General features: G+C 38.5%; 1 non-coding gene across 1 annotated transcript; it reads left to right on the plus strand.

Moving 5' to 3' along the window:
• Nucleotides 1–4,729: 4,729 nt before the first annotated feature.
• On the plus strand, nt 4,730–4,833 carry LOC145122946 (U6 spliceosomal RNA). The gene has a single exon (XR_013714832.1). It is a non-coding gene; the product is annotated as a U6 spliceosomal RNA (small nuclear RNA).
• The last annotated feature ends 1,243 nt before the right edge of the window (nt 4,834–6,076 follow it).

The raw sequence follows: 6,076 nt of genomic DNA on the forward strand, positions 1-6,076 counted from the left end.
CTTAGGATGATCCTTAGGAATGAATGAACGAGGAATAGTTGATTCTTAGGGTAGATCCTTAAGAGTAAAGAAGATAATGGGGATGGGTAATTGGGTTGATTGTTTGATGTTTAAACATAATAATTATATTTTTGTGGGTTGAAAACCCTATGTACTCACCAGGTTTCCCAACCTGACCCACTCCAACTTATTTCTATCACAGGTGTCGATATGAAGCTACTTTACACTGAGAGATTTAAAAGAGATGTAGATCACTAGTGTAAATGAATGTAAGTTCTGTTTATGCTTATGTTTCTGTATTGACGATGACATCCCAAATGTTTTGAAAATGAATAAAAATACATTTCTTCGGAAATGATTTGATAACGTGTTTATCATGTTTTTCTGGGAACAAATTCCGCAACATTTTTTATTAAAAGAGGTACTCTGATTTTTATAAAGCATAAACAAAAATCGGTCTTTCCTGGCCGTGAAAATGGGGATGTCACAGTTGGTATCAGAGCATTAGTTTAAGCGAACTAGGAATAAGGATTTATTTCTAGACTTAAACTTAGAATGGTAAGCGATGATCGTGAGGAGTGTGTCTAATATATTTTAGGAAGTACACCTAAATAGACACGGGCACTACCTCATTTAGGGAAGATGTCTAAATTTCCTTTATGTGCTAAATGATTTGTGATGCTTTATGATGCTATCGTTTGATCGGATCTATGGTCTGTTGCCGACCAGATCTGGAAACTTTATGTGTTCAGATTTCTAAACGATTAATTACGATATTAGAACTGGCATGGAATTTTTCGAAGTAATAAGGAGGAATACGCGTCTAAAACTTCCTCTATCTATACTCTCGTCTCGATACACCAAACGACTGCTTTGGTGTGTAGAACATCATGGTGAATACTCGTAGTGAATTGAGTAAATTGAGGAAATGAGAAGGCTTACGATATTGAATGGTACCTATCGGAAGATATCGTAAGAGCGATAGCATGCCTTTATAATGAGTTTAATAAATAATACGTCTAGTATGGGAGAAGCACACTTTCGATTAGCAGAAAGAAAGATTATCCATGAAGTTATCCCATCGTCTAACATTTCCATCACCACCCGAGTTGAAGCAGAATTGATGATTGAAGATACGCATGGAAGAAGTCCTAGTAGAGTCTAGGGAAAATTATATGATTGTTTGGACTCATTTGTATGTGTTAAAATTGTTTTTGTGATAATGACTTGGAGATATGCGAGACAATACTTGGGACGAGTATGAGTAGGTGTTAATGGTAGTAGAGGCCTATACTACCGGAAGCACATGACTCACGCTTGGATCAGGGAAAGTCACAAGGTTACCAAGGAGCTAGTAATTGATTTCGTTTTATTCAAGTATGTCGTTACCATCGTTTCGGTAATAACTAAGAAGATGATTGTTATTCCGACCCTAGTGGTCATATCAAATTGAGTCCGACTACGCTGAGTATGTTATGTGGTTCAGAGAATCAAGTTCGATGTAGCATCTGACTTAAGACGGAAGATTGAAATAAAAAGCAATCAGTAGAGGTATCGCGAAAAGTTTCTTGTAGCTAGAAATTCTACCTTTTATGATGAGATTAGAACATGAACCAAAGTATAGTCTGTTCTGGAAGACTCTAAGAGACCTGAGTCGAGACGTCCAAGAATTAGATACTCATTCAAAGGAACATAGAAGTTACGATTAATACCTAGGATAAAGAGATAACGTACGGAGTCATTATACAACCCTGTTTCGTTGATGATTCCGGGACGTAATCATCCTAAGGGGGAGATAATTGTAACGCCCGCAGATCCAGGCTGGTCAATTTAGAGACGATGAGCATTAAAAATGAGTTTTTGATGGAAGGTTATTTAGAAGGATTAATCTTAACCAAGTTGTAGTATATGTTACAAGGGTTCCGTACATATAAAGAACGCCGAAATCCGAGTTATAACGAAGAAGTTATGGCCCGTCGAAGTTTTACAGCAAAACTGGCAAGGCACTTGGAGACGTAAATAGTGAATTTACGGTAGAAGACTTTTTAGCCTTAGTGGTCTAAACAAAATTTGTAGTATACATTAAACCGAGAACATACAAAAAGAGAACGCCCAAATCTGACTTCGTATGAGGAAGTTATGAATTTTATAAGATTTAGCATAGTAGTGCACGACCCGAAACTCGAATTTTAGTTCGAGCGGTTTTTGGCCTACGCGACCTAAATGAGAGTTTAAGATCTCATTAATAGGAACTCAACGGTAAAAAGACAGACTAAAACGGAGTCCGTATGTAGAAGTTATGAATTTTACGCGGACATTTAACAATATAATCTCCTCCTACTGTTAAATTTAAGATCGGTCGAGAATTAGCCACTGAGTCTAAATGAAAGTTTTAGATCTTGTTTTTACCTATGCGTGGATATAAAGAATGTCGAGAGTAGAGCTCGTATTTTAAAGATATGGACGAAACTTGGTCCCTACTCTTCGAGCGCGATAAACTCGATACAGTTTTGTAAATCTGAGATAGAATGAGAATTAGCTGACGGCGTCTAAATGAAAGTTGTAGTACTCGTAAATATCAACACGTGGATATAAAGAACGTCAAAAATGGAGTTCGTATGAACGAGTAGAGCTCTCATATAAAGAATGTCGAGAGTAGAGCTCTCATATTTCTTGCACCATTGTCTTGATTCAAGAGTCTTTCTCTTCTTATCCCCCGAGTATTTCGGTCCCTCGTGATTCGACTTTTCTTTCTGTAGTTTTAGTATAGTAAGGTGAGCGTTGAAGCGCTGTACGAATCTTTCTTAGAAATATTCAGCGACGAAGTTCTTCCCCGGCAGAGCCCGACTCCTAGCTAAAACCCCCTTGTAAGTAAGTTATGTTTACCTATTTTAATATAGCTTATATTTAAAATTAGTATTGTTATTGTGAACTTATAATAAATAATTGAGCTATTATTATGACTTATATAAGTGTCGTTATAATATCTTTTTAACTACTCACGGTACGAGAAATCTGGTTTAAAGGGCCGCATAGGGTTGTTGGATTTCAGAAGTGTTATATGCCAAAATGGTCCTGCCCTCCGGTGTTTTATGTCTGGCCCCTATCTGTACATAGTGGTTGGAAAGTATTGTTTAAACGCTTATATAATGATAATAATAATAAGACTAATAATTAGTCACGGTAAATATTAGACTAAATTCTAGTGGTAATAATACTAGGTTTCGTCGAAGGATATTATTTTAAAGTAAACAAAGCGCTGTCCGAGTACCGAGTCACCACCTTATCAAGTGAGTGCATAGTTACTTTCATCTTACACATAGATATGAAGTATTTTATATAAACTACGTGTTATGTGTGCATATTATCTGTATACTTGCTATCTAGGCTGGATGAACGATTTTATACAAGTTTTATATGATTTAAACTGTATATGTATTTTTATCTACATAATATGTTGGGTAAAACATGGGTAGATGAAATATGAGTTGGATGATGAGTTGAGAGGTGATATAGACCATGAGGTAAGGGTGAGCGGTGGACGATGTGAGAAGCCTTGTTCCCAAATGTTGGCCCCGTCATCTAGCAGAGTATGGATGACAACCACAGACTATTCTAGACAGTCCAGTGGTACACTAGCAGGCTCGTAACCTGTAGGTGTTGTGAACGATGTGTTCACCTGGTGTACTCTAAACCCTGGCGATCATGCAGACTTGGTGCCTAAACCTTGGCGATCATGCAGACTTGGTGCCAAACCCTGGCGACTATGCGGACTTAGTGTCTGTTGTATAAACCCTGGCGTCTATGCAGACTTAGTGCCTAAACCCTGGCGACTATGCGGACTTAGTGCCTGTTGTATAAATCTTGTCGACTATGCAGACTTAGTGCCTAAACCCCGGTGACGATGGACTTCGTGTCGATTCCTTAGGGTGATCCTTAGGAATGAATGAACGAGGAATAGTTGATTCTTAGGGTAGATCCTTAAGAGTAAAGAAGATAATGGGGATGGGTAATTGGGTTGATTGTTTGATGTTTAAACATAATAATTATATTATTGTGGGTTGAAAACCCTATGTACTCACCAGGTTTTCCAACCTGACCCACTCCAACTTATTTCTATCACAGGTGTCGATATGAAGCTACTTTACACTGAGAGATTTAAAAGAGATGTAGATCACTAGTGTAAATGAATGTAAGTTCTGTTTATGCTTATGTTTTTGTATTCACGATGACATCCCAAATGTTTTGAAAATGAATTAAAATACATTTCTTCGGAAATGCTTTGATAACGTATTTATCATGTTTTTTTGGGAACAAATTCTGCAACATTTTTTATTAAAAGAGGTACTCTGATTTTTATAAAGCATAAACAAAAATCGGTCTTTTCTGGCCTTGAAAATGGGGATGTCATAGAAGGTATCTACACCCCTTACATGGAATGCTTAGTTCTCCTTCCCAGCTGATGTGGGATTAGGTGCAACCCACCTTTGAAGGTGGATTGTACCTGATTCTACATAGGCTGGGAAAGAGAACTAAGAATTCCTTATAAGGGGTGTAGATACCTTCCTTGTCACAACACCCTTTAAAGTTGCGAGGATAGCAGATCCCATAAAAACTCTGCAGTTAAGTGTGCCCGGACGAGAACAATTCAGGGATGGGTTACCCCCAGGGAAGTTTTTGTATAGGGAGCCCAAAGCGGACAATATTGTCATGTGTGCCAGAGGGGGATGTTACAAATAGGGGCATCCGATAAAATTGGATTAATATAGTGAAGATTATAATGGCCCCTGCGCAAGGATGACACACACAAATAGAGAAATGGTATAAGAGTTAGGGCATAGGTTCATGTGTTCGACAGGGACGCCGAACCCTATAATGGGGGGTGAAGGTGGGTTGAACCTGATCCCAAATCGGCTCGAAAGGAGAACTAAGCATTCATTATGAGGGGTGTGGATACCTTTCCCCGTCACAACACATTTGAAAGTCGTGATGGCAGTAGATCGCATAAGACCTTTGCAGTTAAGTGTGCCCAGGCGAGAGCAATTCAGGGATGGATGACCCCTTGGGAAGTTTTTTTGCGTCGGGTGCCCAAAGCAGACAATATTGTGATAAATACCATAAGGGGATGTTACAACAATAATGTATGGCCAGAAGGAATGATCACATTACCACTCACCTTAATTGATTACCATAATGGTAGGAATAACACTAGACCAGTACGGTTCGTCATTATAAATGCATCATCACCATACACCGTAATATTTAGAATGACGACACTACATAATTTTAAAGCCATAGTATCGACAATCCACAGTGTGATTAAATTCCACAGGATGTCGGGAGTAGGGACAATACCAACAAAAACAAAAAGGAAGGAATATGGAGCAATTCCAATGCAAAAATAATACAAATGAGGGCTTAGACGATGCCAAAAGGTCAGGGGACAACAAGATGATAATACTAGATTTAGACAAAGATGTTTCCTGGAGGGAAGAGGAGGAAAATCGGAAGGTAAGCACCAATAATGTAGATGAAAGTACATGTTTGAAGCAAGCATTAACAATTTTGGCGGAATGAGCGCCATGACATGTGACGGAAGAAGACACGTCCATAATCGGGAAGGGGTTCAAATGGAAAATAAGTATAAAGCCAATGGAACTTGAAGAAAAGATAAGGGGAGATCAAATCGAGGTAGCAGGAATAGGAATTAAAACAAATTCTCAGCCCGTAAAATCGAAACATAGACAGGAAAACCACTCGGTTGAAATAAGAAGAAAAATAGGGACACCTAGCCAAAAAGCAAGGGATGGACGAGAAAATCACAACAAAATAGGAAAGCAACAATGTATAGCCCAAAATAAATATACAATAGGGAAAAGAAACAAGCGTTCATAACAAAAGAACGCTACTGAACAACCGTCAGCCAGACAACTAAATAGCCATCGTGGGGAGAGAAGAGACAAAAAACAGAATGGAAATGCGTGACACCACTTAAGCCCAACAGAGAGGAGTGGATATAAGACACGGAAGAAGGAGAAACTATCTGGCATGAGAACTAGAATAAGAGAAGTGGCAA

This window comes from Lactuca virosa, chromosome 6 (assembly GCF_052849685.1).
Source record: "Lactuca virosa cultivar CGN04683 chromosome 6, Lactuca_virosa_CGN04683_v6, whole genome shotgun sequence".
In the NCBI taxonomy this organism is placed as follows: domain Eukaryota; kingdom Viridiplantae; phylum Streptophyta; class Magnoliopsida; order Asterales; family Asteraceae; genus Lactuca; species Lactuca virosa.